At 40.8% G+C, this 21,234-nt stretch overlaps 1 protein-coding gene across 1 annotated transcript in view; it reads left to right on the forward strand.

Moving 5' to 3' along the window:
* Positions 1 to 7,051: 7,051 nt before the first annotated feature.
* Positions 7,052 to 21,234, forward strand: part of LOC139562112 (suppressor of cytokine signaling 5-like) — a 31,546-nt gene continuing 17,363 nt past the window's right edge. Inside the window, exon 1 of the mRNA XM_071379464.1 lies at positions 7,052 to 7,614. The gene's annotated coding sequence lies outside the window, so the exon portion shown is untranslated. The remainder of the gene's footprint in view (positions 7,615 to 21,234) is intronic.

Genomic DNA, 21,234 nt, shown 5'->3' on the forward strand with positions numbered 1-21,234 from the left:
AGATGGAAAGCTACTGAGGATGGTAGCTGACTCTATAGCCACTCCTATCTGTCATATTTTGAATCTGAGCCAAGAGGAAAGTCTTTGTCCTCAGGCCTGGAGGGAAGCCAAAGTAATTCCGCTACCCAAGAGTGGTAAAGCGTCCTTTACTGGTTCTAACAGCAGAGTTATAAGCTTGCTGCCAGCTCTAAGCAAACTGTTGGGGAAAAAATGTGTTTGACCAAGTACAATGCTATTTCTCTGTAAACAAATGAACAACAGACTTTCAGTATGCTTATAGAGAAGGTCACTCAACATGTACAGTACTGCACGGACACAAATGACTGATGATTGGTTGAAAGAAATTGATAATAAGAAGATTGTGGGAGCGGTACTGTTAGATTTCAGTGCAGCCTTTGACATTATTGACCATAACCTGTTGTTGAAAAAAAGTATGTGTTATGGCTTGTCAACCTCTACCATATCGTGGATTCAGAGCTATCTATCTAATAGAACTCAAAGGGTTTTCTTTAATGGAAGCTTCTCTAATGTCAAACATGTAAAGTGTGGTGTACCGCAGGGCTGCTCTCTAGGCCCTCTACTCTTTTCTATTTTTACCAATGACCTGCCACTGGCATTAAACAAAGCATGTGTGTCCATGTATGCTGATGATTCAACCATATACGCATCAGCAACCACAGCTAATGAAGTCACTGAAACCCTTAACAAAGAGTAGCAGTCTGTTTTGGAATGAGTGGCCAGTAATAAACTGGTCCTGAACATCTCTAAAACTAAGAGCATTGTATTTGGTACAAATCATTCCTTAAGTTCTAGACCTCAGCTGAATCTGGTAATGAATGGTGTGGCTTTTGAACAAGTTGATGAGACTAAATGATTGCCGTTACCTTACATTGTAAACTGTCATGGTCAAAACATATAGATTCAATGGTTGTAAAGATGATGGGGAGAGGTCTGTCTGTAATATGCTCTGCTTTTTTGACACCACACTCCAAAAAGCAAGTTCTGCAGGCTCTAGTTTTGTCTAATCTTGATTAGTGTCCAGTCATGTGGTCCAGTGCTGCAAGGAAATAACTAGTTAAGCTGCAGCTGGCCCAGAACAGAGCGGCAAGTTTTGCTCTTCATTGTAATCAGAGGGCTGTTATAAATACTATGCATGCCAGTCTCTCTTGGCTACAAGTTGAGGAGAGACTGACTGCATCACTTCTTCTTTTTCTAAGAAACATTGTGTTGGAAATCCCAAATTGTTTGCATAGTCAACTTACACACAGCTCTGACACACACACTTTCCCCACCAGACATGCCAACAGGGGTCTTTTCACAGCCCTAAATCCAGAACAAATTCAAGAAAGCGTACAGTATTATATAGAGCCCTTATTGCATGGAAATTCCTTCCATCTCATATTGCTCAAATAAACAGCAAACCTGGTTTCAAAAACAGATAAAGCAACACCTCACGGCACAACAACTCTCCCCTATTTGACCTAGATAGTTTGTGTGTATGCATTGATATGTAGGCTACGTGTCCCTTTAATTTGTTTTAATGTAGTTCTGTCCTTGAGCTGTTGTTGTCTATTGATGTTCTGTATTTTGTCATGTTTCCTGTTTTGTGTGGACCCCAGGAAGTGTAGCCGCTGCTTTTGCAACAGTTAATGGGAATCCTAATAATATACCAAATACCAAATACATCCACAGTGCGATTTCAATTGATTTGTCATTTTTTGTCAAATTAACGAATTATTGTATTTTGTTGAATTTATATAAAAACATTCCAAACAGGTTAAACATTATCTAGTCGAAATAGACCATGATTCCACTATTTGTATCCGTTTGCATCAGTTTTAATGACGGACTTTTATTTTGAAGTCGAACCGCAAATTCCACTATTGTGGCTAAACGTTATTGTGGCTAGCTTCACATAGGTTACTCTGGCAGTGCTTTTCTGTGTGGACGCATGCATCGAAAACTTGGATTAGCTTGCTGCTACAGGGGACACATATATAGGTGAATTAATATATTTGCTAGCTATTCATCTGATTGATAAATAAAATGCCATTAACTTGCCAGCTATCTTGAAAATGCTGGGTTAAAGCTAGCTAACTCCCACCATCAGAGTTCATTTTAGCTGGCTGTGAAAAATAAAAATAAATTCTCTTTAGCTGGCTAAATGGACTGTAGAAAAGAACTAGCTATATTTTAAAAAGATTAGCTAGTTACTTACCTTTCAACAGTTTTTGTCAAACTACTTTGTTCACCTGCCTGTTTGATGTATTGGTGACTGTAAATTGGCAAGAATAATGTCCCTCTCAATTTCACTGCAAATAGGCTGTTTTCATATAATTTGGCTCATTAGGCTTGTGCACATTTAGCTAGTTAGCTAAATTACTGACATGTTAGCTAATTCTTCATGTTTTTATTGCATTTCAGGTGGAGTGGCATTATTGACGAGCCAGAATGCTGACAGGCCAGGGCCCATATTCACAAAGAATTTCAGAGGAGAGCTGATTTAAGGATAAATTGTGCCTTCAAAATCAAATCAAATTGTATTCGTCACTGCGCAGAATACAACAGGTGTAGACCTTAGTGAAATGCTTACTTACGAGCCCCTAACCAACAGTGCAGTACAAATAAGAAATAAAAATAACAAGTAATACTGTGGCTTTCACACAGAGTACAATTGCATTGACAAGGGGGAGGTTATTCTAGATCAATATCCTTACTCTGAGACGCTTTGTAAATATGGGCCCTGGAAGAAAACTGTTGCCCAATACATCGCACAGCAGTCGCTTTACCCCTGTTCTAAGGTCCTGTGGTGGACAACCCTGTTCCTGGAGTCCCGCAGGATTTTGTTCCAACTGGGCTCTAAACCAGGGGGTGTTTTCAGTTCGCTTGAACATTTGCTACGTTGCGGAACGGGTTTGTATTGAACGACATGTTTTCCCAAAACGTTTTTGAACAGACAGATGTGTTTGCTCCGTTCAGTGGGTGCGCCAGGGTGTGGCTTGAAGCAACAAGTGGCGTATTTAAAGGGCAGCGGTGGATTTTAAACCCACAACCTAACCCTTACCCGTTTTTCAACAGGTTGTTTAGTACAGCACCATTTCCGTTCAATTTAACGTTCTATCACATTTTTATGTACTGAACGCAGCCCTGACCAACACCTAAATTCAACACACCTGGTCTTCCAGGTCGGTTAAATCAAAAACATGTCGTGCCTGGGGCCCTCAAAGACCAGGGATGCCTACCCCTGCCCTAGAGGTATTAGTCAATGCTTATGAACTGAATATTGTTTATGAATTTCCATATATCGATGACACTAACAAAAAAATAGTTGAATTGTTCAGCAACATGTGCAGTAAATGTTATCATGGCTTTGGTGATGAAAGGTACATAATACATTGTCATCTCATCAAGTTGCCTGACTGAATACTGTGGCTTTCAGTGGTACTGGAAGCAAGGGCCTTACCTGGGAGTAGAGCAAGTCTCTCTCTCTCTCTCTCTCGCAGCAATTCTGTCAACATGTCTTGTATGTAACCATTCAAATTCATACAAACTGCAACTGATGCAATCACTGACTTATATGAAATGTGCCCCATTCTTCAATGTTGTCTAGGATATATTTTAGTTGACACATAACATGAATAAAAATGTATTCACTATAGCCACAAGACTTGCATTGACTTTAGACCTTTTTAATCATAAGCTAAGTGTTGTCTTTGTGTTTAAGTTACTGTAAAATTTAGTGTGAAGACCAATGTGAAACATGCTATGAAAGTCTTTTTTTTGTAATTAACAAAATGAAAATGAGTTTATACAAAACTTTATTACATTTGGTCATCCCCAAAGGGGATTAGCAACGTGTTAATGTTTTGTACACTGTATATTATGGCACCATGTCTCATCTCACTAACAATTGTTAAGGTGAAAAGAAAATTCCACTATTGTGGCTAATCTGTATTGTGGCTAGCTTCACATAGGTGATTGATGTCAAGTCAGCTCATATCTTTTCTACCTTAGCGGTTGTGCTAGCTAACATGCTACTGAACAGTGACACTATCATATTATAAGACATCAACGTATTCACCTAAAAAATAGAAAGTGTTTAGGCAAATAATTAGTTAGATAGCTAGTTATCACATTAATTGTGCAAAAAATATGATAGCGCTAGCCAGTTAGTGGCATTGACCGATTTGAAACTGGTATCAACAAAATGTGTTTCACTCTATCCCATAAAACATGACATTGCTAACTAGGCATCAATTAGCAAACACAATTGTTTAGTTTATTAGGACATGTAATTAATAAATTAGACACCTGACAACTTTGGTAGGTAGCAAGCTAACTTAGATAGCTTGGTTTCCATTTTCCAACAGATTTTTCTAATCCCCCTGATTGGTCGTCAACGGTTACTGGTCTTGGAACTCATGTATTCACCAGAAACGGCTTCTGGTAAACTGTTTGCCACTAGTGGTAATAAATATTGTTGCCACAGATTCACCACTAGTGGCAAACATTTGCAAAGTTCTGGCAACATTTTGTGGCACACTATTAAATTTGCAGCTAATTTGCCATAAACTTGTGGGAAATTTGTGACAACAAATTCATTTTTGTAAGGGTCATGGTCTGGCTGTAAAACGTTAGCTACTGTAGCTAGCCAACTTGACTTTATCAGTTGTAGCCAAGCTAGCTTGCTTGATATTCACTCAACAACTTTAGCATACCGTGATTTTCTGGGCAATCCCGGTCAATTTATAAATTCAAATCTACTATATATGGCTGCAGTCCGGTGTCTTATTGTCAAAAGTAACCCACTCGTAACAGAGCCAAGCAGTTAATGGTTGTGTTCTAAAACTGTTCACCTGTTTCTACGTCAAGCAAGGACAATGTTCGATTTGTTATTTTTGTGCGTTTTAATTGTGTGTGTGCGGCACAGCAGCATATAAATTGATTTTATCTCCAATCCCCCCCAAAAAGGTTACATATCATATTGATACATAGCTATATGCGCTAAACATTATTGTTTGGGGGGGTGCTAATGTGAAACATGGCCTTAAACACCATTGTGTCATCCTGAACGCAGCCCAGGCAAATGCAATCGAGCAACATGCGGTGGCATTGGTCAACCAATGTTGCGTTAGATACCACCCATACGTTTGCTTGACACCCCTTCATTATCATGTTGGAGGAAGAAATACATATGTAAATATATAAATGAATAAAATGAAATAAGGTGGGACTAATTATGTATCTACTTATGTGGGCATTTATTTATATATATGTACATGTATTTATTTATTCATGTATTCATCTATTTATGTGTGCATTTATTAATTAATTAATTTCTAATTACGGCAGATTTGGTCCTCCATAAGGTATACACTATTTTCTAATTAATGAGAAGGTTTTTGGGAAAGCCTTTCTCCATTTACCAGAATACCGTTATCATTAGCATCCCTAATGCCTACAGTGACACACACACACACACAAAAAACAGGCATTGCAGTGTCGTTGCCTCTACAGAAACCTGCAGGAAATACGAATCACTGTCTTCTGTTCATGTCTTATTATGAATTTGGGCAAATTAATAGATTTTCTAATGGGTTCAATACATTTAATTGATTTCCTATGAAGTTTAATAGGCTACTACTACCCAGTGAGGCCTAGCACACTCGCAGTAGCCAATGTGCAGCTTCAAAGCCATATCAGATACACTATATGTATATATACAAAAGTATGTGGACACCCCTTCAAATTAGTGGATTCGGCTATCATCAGGAGCTTCATGAAATGGGTTTCCATGGCCGAGCTGCCACACACAAGCCTAAGATCACCATGCGCAATGACAAGCGTCGTTTGGAGTGGTGTAAAGCTCACCGCCATTGTACTCTGGAGCAGTGAAAACGCGTTGTCTGGAGTGATGAATCATGCTTCACCATCTGGCAGTACGACGGACGAATCTGGGTTTGGCGGATGCCAGGAGAACGCTACCTGCCCCAATGTATAGTGCCAACTATAAAGTTTGGTGGAGGAGGAATAATGTCTGGGGCTGTTTTTCATGGTTCGGGTTAGGCCCCTTAGTTCCAGTGAAGGAAAATCTTAATTCTACAACATACATAACATTCTAGACGATTCTGTGCTTCCAATTTTATGGCAACTGTTTGGGGAAGGCACTTTCCTGTTTCAGCATGACAATGCCCCCTGTGCAAAAAGCAAGGTCCATACAGAAATGGTTTGTCGAGATCGGTGTGGAAGAACTTGATGGCCTGCACAGAGCCCTGACCTCAACTCCATCAAACACCTTTAGAACGAATTGGAACACCGACTGCAAGCCAAGCCTAATCGGACAACATCAGTGCCTGACCTCCCTAATGCTCGTTCGTGGCTGAATGGAATCAAGTCCCTGCAACAATGTTCCAACATCTAGTGGAAAGCCTTTCCAGAAGAGTAGAGGCTGTTATAGCAGCAAAGGGGGGACCAACTCCATATTAATGCCCATGATTTTGGAATGAGATGTTCGATGAGCAGGTGTCCACATACACTACATGGCCAAAATTATTGATTGTAAAACAGTGTGAAACAGGCACAGCAGCTGGGCAGACACTTTCATTACAGGAATCATTAGGATAATGCACATTACTGTTTGAACAAACCATGGTTTTATCTGCCGACAAAATAGGATTTGATTGAGGTGAGTAGGTATAATGTACAGATCGTACCATTACACAGCCAAGTGAAAAGGGTCGAAAAATGGTCGCATGGTCGCAGACTGGAGCCCTGAATCAGTCAACTAAAGTCACCAGTAATATAGGATGTAAGAATATAGCATTTCTAGAGGCCTTCATCAATCAAATCAAAGTTAAATAGCATAGCCCATTGTTGAATGCATTGGTACAAAGTAAATTAAATAATTCAGGATTTGGCAGGTGGAACTATCCCAACATAATAACCTTTAAGGCAGAGAGCAGCCCAGTCTCTCATTAGCTGCTAAATTATCACGAGGAACTTCTTCGACCCAGGCCCCTCTAATATAACCTGCTGTTTGTCTCGAGCAAATTGACACGAATCAACCGAGACACCCGGGGCTCACAGCAGCCTCTCCACGTTTCCAAGTAAATGCCAACAGGCCACTACTTGATTTTCTACTCCGCTGTCATTGGCGAGATGCAGTGCCTGTCATGCTGGGCCACAGGCATGGACTTTCCCTGCAGTATCCACCATCAGAAGCTCGCTCTCGTCCTGCTTCCCCCATTGGAGTTCCATGTTGCCATTCTCTACCCGCCTGCAATCAACACTGAACGCCCCTTCTTTTCTCGGCTTTGCTTAGCGACGGCATTGGCTGTCAGGAACAGGAACGACCACCACGGCCGAAGAGAAGTGTCGGCCAAGAGACCGAACGGGATTTCTGACTTTTATGTATAATTTGAGTTTTTAATTAACATATACATTGTCTTATGTATTAGAAAGACCATTCAGAATGACATTGAAAAGCGCCCGCGTACGTTTTTGTGTTTCGTTCGACACCGTGGAGCTCAAGGGGGATATGTGCCTGACTTATCTTGATAGCCATTTTTTGCAGACAAAGAGAACTGTTGAGTAGTGTTTATAAAAGACAAAAGGGTAAGTTGAGAATATTAATAACCATGATTAATTACGGGATACATGTCATTTAGCTACTTTATGTCGCTAAATAACTGTACTGTATACGTCTGTCTGTGTAATTTGGTAACAGATTTGTTCATCCTGCTAGCTAATTAGCTAGCAGACCAACTCGATGTTGAAGCTCACGTTAGCATCCAGCTAGTTGACGTTAGCATCCAGCTAGTTGACGTTAGCTAGACACCGTTATTTGTGAAATGCAGCCATTTTTTTGGAGGAAGGTGGTGATCTGTCGGTGAAGTTTTTTTGTTGCATAATGTTAACATTGATCTACGGAGGTATATTATCACAACTCCTACATCATGTCTAAAACATATCGCATTAGACAGATCCTTACTTACAGCCAGGTCATGATGCAATGCCAACTATTGTCAACGTCCAGTGGTAGCAGTAGCTAACTAGCTACTGTAGATAGTTAAACAGTTAACCAGTGCTGTCTGACCGATGATAGGCCTCGATTTGGCACATCGGTTTAAATGGCCCTATCTCATCTATCTCGCATGCAATGCTAAACTATTAGTTTATGATTGCCTAAATATTAGCATGTCAAATACTAATCTCACAACCTAGAAAATATTCAACAATTATGATGTTGTAAATTAGGCTAACGTTAGGTTGTTACGCTATAGCCTACCTAACCTATGCAGTGAATGATCCAAATTATAATAACGTTATAGCTGATGTCGTTCTGTGCAAGCACCATATCCTAATTAATGCTATTATGAAGTATTTCACTTCATGTTTATGTCAGAATAATTAATCCAGGAAAGTAGCCTACTGTAGTTGTGTCCATATCTGTGTCCCAGTATGTCTTCCACCGTTGGCATTGTCATGCAGTAACCTGAAACGTCTGATTTATTGTAGGGCTAGCCTATCCCAAGGCTTTGTAGGCATATTATTTAAGATAAGAGAACTTGATTGTCAGTCAAGTTTGCACAGAATGGAAATGTGTCTTAGGCGATCTGGCTTACAGTAAAAGGGTAAAAGCAGACATTAAACATACACATTACACACACACTAAACATGTACATGTCAGTCCATCAGTCTAATTTAGGATTGTCACTACATTTGGAAGGATGTGTGCAGTGGGTGGGTGTTGTCGAAGACCTGGAGGGCTTTCCTTGTGATGTTCTGTGTACACTTCTTGGAGTTGTGGCTCTTTCCTGCCCACTGTTTTGCTGGCCTGATTGACAAATTGTGTTAGTTTACTCCTGTTCCTGACTGAGAAATTCCAATTCCAGGAAGAGATGTTGAAAATGAGAACACTATCAGGTGTACACCATGATCAGTGTGTGTTTGCTTGCATTAACTTATTAGCTTCCTAAGTAGGAAGATACACTGACTTGCCTTTTTGTTAATGAGGTAATTTAAAATGTGACTTGTTCCACATCCCAGCCTTTCCATGATGATGTGCTCAAAAGAGGGACTTGCGTTGTTCCCCAGCTTACCCTCCAAGCCACAGTTCTTTAGTCTTGGTGACATTGAGGTCAAGGAAGCTATTGTCAATCCCCTTCACAAGGCAGTCAATTAACTGGGAGTAGCTTGAGCTAGACTTGCCCTCCAAGCAAGCAACCAGAGCCATGTCGTCCGCATATTTGATGAGGTCGCTGTTGTTGCATGCCATTTCATTAGTGTATATGGAGAACAGGAGAGGTGACATGACACAACCTTGTGGGACGCCTGTGTTCAGGACAAGGTGGTCAGATAGGGTGCCTTTAAAAATGAAATAAAACATGTTTTATTGTCGTCTTTAAAGATCAGCTGCCACTAAAAAAACAAATTAGAAAACAGCCTGTGTGGCATCCAGGATGGGAAATTACCAGCCAAATGCTGGTAGATGTTGGCATTGGCTGTCAGAATGGCTATTCTTACCAGAGACATTGGCAGGTGGTCATCACAGAGCATTTGGGAGTAGTTTTTCCCCCCCAAATGTGTTTGTGTCAGCTCTGGAAGAGAGAATCTCAATGCTACAGTGGTGAAAGTGGGGTGGGGTACAGCATAGGTTCAAACAAGAGAGAAAGATGTAGACCTTGCCTGCTGGAACAGGTATAGAACACACTCTGATATTCACTGTCTGTCCATGTTCTGTGTTGTTCTTTGAAATCACTTTCAATCAATTTCAAAACCATTCAATAAATGTCCTGTATGGTCCGATTCCCGGAGCCACCAATACGCAAAAATATATGCATGCAGGACTGTAACTCGCTTTGGATAAAAGCATCTGCTAAATGGCATATATTATTGTTTTAACATTACAATGCGTGCATGTGTTTTCTGTCATTTTATCCTCATAGTTTTTATTTGCGAGGGGGCTGGTAAAACATTTTAGTGGCTGGTAAAATTTGGGCATCCACCAGCCACTGTGTTAAGTTCATTTCCCACCCTGGTTGCGTCGATATGAGTCAGAAACATTTATTCTACTGTCAAAATTGACCACTAAGTGGATAGGATAATTTTGGTCATAGTCAATCTCGTCCATAAGAGTTTTGTGATACTTGTGGTCGTGACTGCATCACAACTTAAATGAAGGTTAGGTTTGTTTCAATCCAGCCCACAACTGGCAGCACACACATATTTGTTACACGCTTCATAGACAACAGGTGTATACTAACAGTGAAATGCTTACTTACGGGTCCTTTTCCAACAATGCAGAGTTAAAGATAAAACAAAAAAATTATAGAAATAGTGACACGGGGAATAAAGAGTAGTGACACGGGGAATAAAGAGGAATAAAAACATGACTTTATATAGGGAGTAGAAAATGTCATGGCTATATACAGGGAGTACTAGTACGAATCGATGTGCAGGGGTAGCTATGTACTGTACATTTACAGTTCCTTTAGAAAGTATTCATACCCCTTGACTTATTCCACATGGTGTTGTTACAGCCTGAATTCAAAATGGATTAAATGTGTTTTTTTCTTACCCATCTACACACAATAGCCCATAATGACAAAGTGAAGACATGTTTAAATTCACACTCCTGTGTCAATACTTTGTAGAATAATCTTTGGCGGCGATTACGGCTGTGAGTCTTTCTGGATAAGTCTGTTAAGAGATTCCACACCTGGATTGTGCAATATTTTGCCCATTTTTATATATACGTTTTTGTGTATGTAAATATGGCTGTCCTTGTTTGCCATCGGACGTCATTCAGCGATGTTCCTGTTTGCGGATTCATTAGTAAATATACAAGCAGGTCACACATTTGTCCTGTCTATGAAAGACTACAACTAGTGTTGAGCGGTGCTTTGTGCTCTGGCCCCCATCTCTCCCCCAAGGCAGACTTTTTTTTCTTCTTAAATTATTATTTTTTTGATTATTATTATTATTATTTTTTTACAAAGGAGGTGGAAACTAACAACAATCCTTTGGGCAAAACTGAAAGAACTGACCAGACGTAATTGCTTCAAGTAATTCCTCTCATCAACACGAATTTGACGATGGAGCTTCTATTAGCTACATGGTGACATTCAACCATACATGTTTCAACCGGAATATAGCGAAGAGGATTCAAAGCTAAATCCAACTCTTTGTTAATGTTTGAAGCTCCTCTACAGCCGATGCTAGCACCAAGAAGGCAGATGACAAATGCGGTGCCCAGTTAAGTTATTTTTCCTTTAGTTTATCTAGTTACTCAACTTTAGTTTATCTACTTAAATCCATATTGTGTATTGCTGGCTAATATACTACTGTGTTACAGTGGGGGGAAATACAATTATTTGCTAACTTGGCTAGCTATCGAGGTAGCTAGCTAGCTAAGCTAGCTTGCTAAACAACTACCGGGATCCATATCTATGACAAAAAATAGAGGTTTTACAATCGGCGATCTTTTGTATCTCGATATGTAAAACCTCTTCTCCTTTTAGTCGTAGATATGGCTAGCTACATAAACAGCAAGCTATAACGTTACAACCAGCCACCTAAAGCTAGGTTTACCAGCAAACGTTAGCGCATGACTGGAGTTGACTAGCTAGTTAGCCACGCGCCTGCTAACTTGTTATGCGCCACGCCTCCCATTTGTAACTTGTTAACAAACGTGTAACATCAGCAACTGTAAATAAATGACTAGCTAGCTAATTAACATGATTGACGAGGGTTGACATTGGTTATGACCTTTGATGCATTTCAATCTCACAAAAAGATAGGCGTGACGTAAGATATCATTACAAACGGATGTAAATAAGTATTGCATATATCATACATTTACTACCAAACAGTGAGGAGAAACAATAATACAACAATTTACTGTTGTAAATTTCTGAAACTGAAGCTTGTTTTACTATAAAGATATTTGCCTAAGCATGCCTGATGGACATGGCTGTAGGTAGATACTGTCTACCTACCTACTTACCTACCTACCTAGGCTCATTTATACGGTCTGGTCACTGGGCAAAGTTTGAGGGTTATGCCATATTTATTTCTATTAGGCTAGATATTGTTGTACATGTAATCTTTATGCCTGTGCACATGTATGCATGTACAACTAGTCTACCCTAATGTTGATGTAATGCTGGCATGGTTCAACTGTTGTTCAAACTGTACAATATAATATAGTTGTTCTTGTTCTTTGTCCAACAGACAAAACAGTGTAGTGCCTGGGTTTCTTCCTGTAGTGGATTCCTTTGCCTGCGTGTGTCATTGTAGCAGAACTGTATCCCTGTTGAGGGATTAGACATTATGCTGGATTTCAAGCAGATTACTCATGAGGTGCTGAATGGCAATTTAATTATTACAACACTCCTCCCACAGCTTTACAAGTATTCCCTGAATTTACTGTATGTTTCTTTGGAATGGCAATTTCATCGGGGCAACCTCTCCCATCATCTGCTTAGCACCAGTTCTCTTAGCTACAGATTGTTACACCAGATAATGTGAATTAACCAAATATATTTTTGGTATCCGTTACTGGGAGTTACAAGATAGGTACTGTTTGGTGTAGCACAGTGAATTTGAGACCTACCTTAGCGATGCTGTCTTTGGCCTCGATTCGTGGAAACTGGTGTGTGGTAGGGACACCAGACAATAACGGATTACAAATGGAAAACCAGCCACATCGCGGACACCGACGGCTTGTTTCCGGACAAGCTAAACACCTCCTTCACCGCTTTGAGAATAACACAGTGCCGAGGACAGTGGGCTCTCGTTCTCCGTGGCCAACATGGGTAAGACATTTAAGCGTGTTAACCCTTGCAAGGCAGACGGCATCCCTAGCCGTGTCCTCAGAGCATGCACAGACCAGCTGGCTGGAGTGTTTACGGACATATTCAATCTCTCCCTATCCCAGTCTGCTGTCCCCACTTGCTTCAAGTTGTCCACCATTGTTCCTGTACCCGAGAAAGCAAAAGGTAACTGAACTAAATGACTATCGCCCCCGTAGCACTCACTTTTGTCATCACAAAGTGCTTTGAGAGGCTAGTTAAGGATCGTACCACCTCTACCTTACCTGCCACCCTAGACGCACTTCAATTTGGATACCGCCCCAATAGATCCACAGACGATGAAATCGCCATCACACTGCACACTGCCCTATCCCATCTGGGCAAGAGGAATACCTTTTGTAAGAATGCTGTTCATTGACTACAGCTCAGCCTTCAACACCATAGTACCCTCCAAGCTCGGGTCTGAACCCCGCCCTGTGCAACTGGGTCCTGGACTTCCTCTCCCTCAATGTCATCAAAACGAAGGAGCTGATTGTGGACTTCAGCAGACAGAGCACGCCCCCATACACGTTGACGGGGCCGCAGTGGAGGTGAAAAGCTTCAAGTTCCTCAGCGTACACATCACTGACAATCTGAAATGTTTCACCCAAACAGACAGTGTGGTGAAGGCGCAATAGCGCCTCTTCAACCTCAGGAGGCTAGGAGACCTCAGCATCACTCTCCTTGGTCAAATACCTCAGGATCACTCGCCAAGGAGACCTCTGGATCACTCTCCTTGGTCAAATAATCCTTACACAGCCTGGAGGTGTGTTGGGTCATTTGTCCTGTTGAAAAACAAATGATAGTCCCACTAAGCGCAAACCAGATGGGATGGCATATCGCTGCAGAATGCTGTGGTAGCCATGCTGGTTAAGTGTGCCTTGAATTCTAAATAAATCACTGACAGTGTCACCAGCAAAGCACCATCACACCTCCTCATTCATGCTTCACAGTGGGAACCACACATGCGGATATCACCTACTCTGCATCTCACAAAGACACGGACGGCGGTTAGAACCAAATATCAATCATTTGGACTAATCACAGCAAAGGACAGATTTCCACTGGTCTAATGTCCATTGCTTGTGTTTCTTGGCCCAAGCAAGTCTCTTCTTATTAGTGTCCTTTTAGTAGTGGTTTATTTGCAACAATTTGACCATGAAGGCCTGATTTCAGGCAGTCTCCTCTGAACAGTTGATGTTGAGATGTGTCTGTTACTTGTACTCTAAAGCATTTATTTGGACTGTGATCTGAGGTGCAGTTAACTCAAATGAACTTATACTCTGCAATTCCGGGTCTTCCTTTCCGGTGGCAGTCCTCATGAGAGCCAGTTTCAATTTAGCTCTTGATGGTTTTTGCGACTGCACTTGAAGAAACGTTCAAAGTTCTTGAAATTTTCCGCATTGACTGACCTTCATGTTTCAAAGTAATGATGGACTGTCGTTTCTCTTTGCTTATTTAAGCTGTTCTTGCTATAATATGGACTTGGTCTTTTACCAAATAGGGCTATCTTCTGTATATCACCCCTACCTTGTCACAACACAACTGATTGGCTCAAATGCATTAACTTCTTACGGCTGAAATCCCGCTAACGGGATCGATATGACAACAGCCAGTGGAAGTGCAGGGCGCCAAATTCAAACAACAGAAATCTCATAATTAAAATTCCTCAAACATACAAGTATTTTACACCATTTTAAAGATAAACTTGTTGTTAATCCCACCACAGTGTCCGATTTCAAAAAGGCTTTACGACGAAAGCACACCAAACGATTATGTTAGGTCAGCAACTAGTCACAGAAAAACAGGAGTCACAAAAAGCAGAAAGAGATAAAATTAATCACTAACCTTTGATGATCTTCATCAGATGACACTCATAGGACTTCATGTTACACAATACATGTATGTTGTGTTCGATAAAGTTCATATTTATATCCAAAAATCTCAGTTTACATTGGCGCGTTATGTTCAGTAATGTTTTGCTTCCAAAACATCCTGTGATTTTGCAGAGAGCCACATCAATTTACAGAAATACTCATCATAAATGTTGATGAAAATACAAGTGTTATACATGGGATTATAGATACACTTCTCCTTAACTTCTTTGGGGTAGGGGGCAGTATTTTCACGTCCGGATGAAAAGCATGCCCAGAGTAAACGGCCTGCTACAAAGCCATAAAAGCTAGAATATGCATATTATTAGTATAATTGGATAGGAAACACTCTGAAGTTTCTAAAACTGTTTGAATGATGTCTGTGAGTATAACAGAAATCATATGGCAGGCAAAAACCTGAGAAAAAATCCAACCAGGAAGTGGGAAATCTGAGGTTGGTCGATTTTCAACTCAGCTCCTATTGAAGATACAGTGGGATATTGGTAATGTTGCACTTCCTAAGGCTTCCACTAGATGTCAACAGTCTTTAGAACCTTGTCTGATGCCTCTACTGTGAAGTGGGGCCGAATGAGAGGGGATTGAGTAAGGTCTACTATGACCTGAACATGCGCGTTCATGTGAGAGCGAGCTCTGTTCCATCGCACTTCTGAAGACAAAGGAATTCTCCGGTTGGAACATTATTGAAGAATTATGTTAAACATCCTAAAGATTGATTCAATACTTCATTTGTCATGTTTTTACGGACTGTAATATAACTTTTTAAACGTTTCGTTCGTACTTTCCGCTGAACTTGAACGCGCGTCGTGACTTTGGAAAGTGTACTGAACGCTAGAACAACAAGGATTAATTTGGACATAAATGATGGACATTATCGAACAAAACAAACATTTATTGTGGAACTGGGATTCCTGGGAGTGCATTCTGATGAAGATCATCAAAGATAAGTGAATGTTTATAATGTTATTTCTGACTTCTGTTGACTGCACAATATGGTGGATATATTTGTGTCTTGATTGGGCTCTTAGCGCCGACCTCAGATTATTGCATGGTTTGCTTTTTCTGTAAAGCTTTTGATGGCGCAAAAGCCATGACAAGGAGACATAGTGGAGTGGTAACGCATGTGCAAGCAGTTGCTCCCGACGCCACTTGGGTACACTGCAGCATCCACCGAGAGGCTCTTGCTGTCAAGGGAATGCCTGACAGCTTGAAAGACATTTTGGACACTACAGTGAAAAATGGTTAGCGTTGTTAAAGCAGGGCCCCTGAATTCTGGTATTTTCTGCATTATGCAATGATATGGGCAGCGACCATGTAACGCTTTTAAAACATACAGAAGTGCGCTGGTTATCAAGGGGCAAAGTATTGACACGTTTTTTTTTTAAATTGAGAGACGAGCTTAAAGTTCTCTTTACAGACCATTTTCACTTGTCTGACCGTGGTTTGGCTAGCGCAGTTTCTATTGCGCACGTGATGTAGTTTTCGAAATGAATGGCAACTGGATTGACACAGATAATCATAATTCTGTCAGGTAGGCATAGTCTACTTTGTCGTTAACTTTTAATTGCCATTCCATATACCCAAAAACAGTTAGGCTGTCATTAGCATCGCTATGGCTACACAGTGGTAAAGAGAGAGGCCCTATGCACACCGCACACAGCAGGACTAGACATTCAGGTAAATTTGCCAGTGGCACACCAGGCCAGTGCCAAATGAAAGCTACAGGCCCAAATGGAGGGGGGGAATACTGCCCCGGGTCAAGATCTGACAGGAAAGCGAATGATGTGTGCAAAATTTCAATAGCAGGAAATGTTGTCTTTCATTTGCGGGCTGAGCAAGTAGCTTATACAGGGTTCATACAGACATTGGCAAGTCAAATTTCAGGAGTTTAACAAGCACTTGTAATTTTCAAGGACCTACATTTTATATTGAATTGTTGTAATAGCCTATAGAACCCCCCCAAATGCATGCAGAAAAGTATGCATTATCACTTTACGAATAATGATTTTTTTTTATAGGCCTATTCAATGGTATTATGTGTTGACATTCACAATATTTTTACATTCTAAAATGTGTCCGAATAATGTGGGCATTGCTTGATTCAATGGACGGCATGTTCCTCACACAAACACACTGATGAAGTCTGTCCATGTGGTAGCTAGTAGGCATCCAGATTTTCATATCGTCATACTGTCCTACTATCATCCTGGGATTTACGGGTTTTACCAGCATAGCTAGTTAGTTTTACCAGCATTGCTAAAAACTCAAGAAAAGCCCATTGTGTTACTAAATTGTCACAAACAAATAGTGAACACATAGACGCTGTTAGCTAAATGCTAACGAGCGAGAGCGAACATAAATATTATTTATTTATTATTATTAAACTTTATTTAACTAGGCAAGTCAGTTAAGAATAAATACTTTTTTACAGTGACGGCCTAGCCAAACCCTAACCCGGATGACGCTGAGCCAATTGTGCGCCACCCTATAGAACTCCCAATCACGGCCAGTTGTGATACAGCCTGGAATTGAACCTGGGTCTGTAGTGACGCCTCTAGCACTGAAATGCAGTGCCTTAGACCGCTGCGCCACTTGGGAGCAAAGTCTGGCAAATCGAGCTCGTGAAGTTATACAAGCATAGCTAGTACCTACCGAATGTCATTTTCGGTGAGTGTGGACATTTTATGAGCGAAAGTGAATGAGAGAAATGAACAAAGTTGTGATGCATGCTTTTCTGAAGGAAGCGCAGCATTTGTACATGGAGCAGAGGGGAGTAAACTCATGGAAAACAGACAGAAAAACGCTGCATACTGCCGCTCATGCTCCCAGGTGATATTTATTTAACGGTTCGACCCTTAGGTCTTCATCAGGCATCCGTATCCCAGGTGGGGGTGGAAGGTCCTATATATAGGGGCACTTCCTGAAACAGGAGGTAAAAAATGTATAACATAGTTTCACAGTATTAACATTCAATGTATCAAAATATATGATCATACACAGAGAATGTGATCAATATTTATAGTAATATACATACAATATTCAATTAGGATAAAAACACAATTCAGACTTGTATAAAAACAGTTTCAAGTCAAACTCCTCGTTAAGGCCAAGAGGAGTCGTTGTTCAGCCTGTGGATCCAGAAAGATTCTCTTTGAAGAAGTTTCCTCTCAATGTCCCCTCCCCTGCGTGACATCTTGACCATTTCTATTCCAATGTATCTCAGAGAACCAATAGGATGTCCAGCTTGTACAAAATGAGCAGCCACCAGATTTTTTTGTATCATCTGTTTTGTATTTTGCTGCGGTGCTCACTGATCTGTGTCTTAAGGCTTCTATGGGTTTCCCCTATGTAAGACAGACCACAAGGACATTTCAACATGTAAATAACATTGGTGGACATGCAAGTAATCAAGCCCTTGATCTTAAATCTTTGTCCTTTGGGGGGTGGGTAAATGAGTTACATTTGTACGTAAAGCTTAATTGAGCACATTGGCCACATTTTGTAATTACCCTCTGGAACCTTTTTCAGATTTAACCACAATATCTCTCACGTTTGGAGATATTGTAAAAACCATACGTGGGGGATATTGAAAAATGTGTTTCAATTGTGGGTCAGTATCAATAATATACCAGTGCTTCCTGATAATGTCCTTAAATGCCTTCCCCAATGGTGTGTATTGGGTAAAGCATGATGGGACATGTTCTGCTTTTACTTTTGGTTATAGGCTTTCCAACTGTGTTAGTCCTTCAAAACGATCATTGGCATGTTTTACACAATTGTCTTTGTACCCCCTTTCCTTAAACTTTTGTTTGAGGTCCGTTGTCTGTTTCAGATAAGCAGCATCAGAGCTGCATATTCTTCTGATACGACTGAATTGACTTATAGGGAGACTTTTAGTAAGTGGACATGGATGAAAGCTGTCACCTCTAAGGAGGGTATTTCTGTCCTTATGTTACAGATAACTCATCCAGGTCTCTTTGACTTCTGGCAGAAAGCCATTATAAGACGGCCGATGGCAAACATTTAGTAGTGAATTGCATACAAGTGTAACTTCATCACCTCATGTGTGCCGCACAACAGAGACTCGCCAAAATATATAGAACGTTATGGACTCACCAGTTCCTGCTTTCTCCCGTTGTGCTATTTACAAACAAACACGTGACTGGCTCGACTGTTCCAGGGAACTACAGTAAGCTTCATAATGTGAAATGAACGCAATCTGCTTAATCTCCTAACGTATTGCATAAGTTGACTGCAGTTATTAACTTAAGTAGCTACAAATATTCAAATGTATTGAAAAACTTCAGAAGTACACTACTGTTCAAAAGTTTGGGGGCACTTAGAAATGTCCTTGTTTTCCATGAAAACATACATGAAATTAGTTGCAAAATGAATAGGAAATATAGTCAAGACGTTGACAAGGTTCTAAAAAATGATTTTGAATTTAAATAATAATTGTATCCTTCAAACTTTGCTTTCGTCTAAGAATCCTCCCTTTTTACCCTGTACAAATCTCCCACTTTATCACCACCAAAGCACCCCCAGACCATCACATTGCCTCCACCATGCTTGACAGATGGTGTCAAGCACTCCTCCAGCATATTTAAATTTTTTCTGCGTCTCACAAATGTTCTTCTTTGTGATCCGAACACCTCAAACTTCGTTTGTCCATAACACTTTTTTCCAATCTTCCTCTGTCCAGTGTCTGTGTTCTTTTGCCCCTCTTAATCTTTTATTTTTATTGGCCAGTCTGAGATATGGCCTTTTCTTTGCAACTCTGCCTAGAACGCCAGCATCCCGAAGTCGCCTCTTCACCGTTGACGTTGAGACTTGTGTTTTGCGGGTACTATTTAATGAAGCTGCCAATTGAGGCGTCTGTTTCTCAAACGAGACACTCTAATGTACTTGTCCTCTTGCTCAGTTGTGCACCGAGGCCTCCCACTCTTCTTTCAATTCTGGTTAGAGCCAGTTTGCGCTGTTCTGTGAAGGGAGTAGTACACAGCATTGCACGAGATCTTCAGTTTCTTGGCAATTTCTCACATGGAATAGCCTTAATTTCTCAGAACAAGAATAGACTGACGAGTTTCAGAAGAAAGGTCTTTGTTTCTGGCCATTTTCAGCCTGTAATCTAACCCACAGTTGCTGATGCTCCAGATACTCAACTAGTCTAAAGGCCAGTTTTATTGCTTCTTTAATCAGAACAACAGTTTTTAGCTGTGCTAACATAATTGCAAAAGGGTTTTCTAATGATCAATTAGCCTTTTAAAATGATCAACTTGGATTAGCTAACACAACGTGCCATTGGGACACAGGAGTGAAGGTTGCTGATAATGGGCCTCTGTATGACTACGTAGATATTCCATAACAAGTCTGCCATTTCCAGCTACAATAGTCATTTACAACATTAACAATGTCTACACTGCATTTCTGATCAATTTGACGTTATTTTAATGGACAAAAAAAAAAGCTTTTCTTTCAAAAATGAGAACATTCCTAAGTGACCTCAACGTTTGAACGGTAGTGTAGTTTTTTTTTAAATGTATTTTATTTGAGCCCCTTTTTCGATCTTGTCTCATCGCTGCAACTTCCCAACGGGCTCGGGTGGCGAAGGTCGAGTCATGCATTGTCTGAAACATGACCCGTCAAACCGCGCTTCTTAACACCCGCCTAACCCGGAAGCCAGCCGCACCAATGGGGAGGCAACATCGTTCAACTGACGACCAAGGTCAGCCTGCAGGCCCGCCACAAGGAGTTGCTAGAACGCGATGAGCTTTGCAATCCCCCCGTGTAAGAGTAGAATACCCTGGTCTAGTCAATGTTAGCTAGCTGCGCTTATGATGCTATTGTTGTAGAAAGCCCTTGTTGATACTAGGCAGATGGCCACAGCTATATAACTAGCTAGCAAGATGATTTTAAAAAACTATGCTAAACAAAAGTATAAATGCAACATGAAACAATTTCAAAGATTTTACTGAGTTTCAGTTCATAGAAGGAAATCTGTCAATTTAAATAAATTCATTAGGCCCTAATCTATGGATTTCACATGACTGGGCAGCCATGGGTGAGTCTGGGAGGGCATAGGCCCACACACTTGGGAGCCAGGTTCACCCACTGGGGAGCCAGGCCTAGACAATCAGAATGAGTTTTCCCCCACAAAAAGGCTTTATTACAGACAGAAATGCTCCTCAGCACCCCCACTCCCCCCTCAGACAATCCCGCAGGTGAAGAAGCCGGATGTGGAGGTCCTGGGCTGGCGTGGTAACACGTGTTCTGCGGTTGGAAGGCTGGTTGGATGTACTGCCAAATTCTCTAACAACATTGCTTACCAGGCTTATGGTAGAGAAATTAACATTAATTTCTCTGGAAAAAACTGCCAGTTGCACGATCCCTCAACTTGAGACATATGTGACATGGTGTTGTGTGAAAAAACTGCACATTTTAGAGTGGCCTTTTTTGGTCCCCAGCAAAAGGTGCACCTGTGTAATGTC

The sequence above is a fragment of the Salvelinus alpinus genome, chromosome 32 (genome assembly GCF_045679555.1).
Source record: "Salvelinus alpinus chromosome 32, SLU_Salpinus.1, whole genome shotgun sequence".
Classification (NCBI taxonomy): domain Eukaryota; kingdom Metazoa; phylum Chordata; class Actinopteri; order Salmoniformes; family Salmonidae; genus Salvelinus; species Salvelinus alpinus.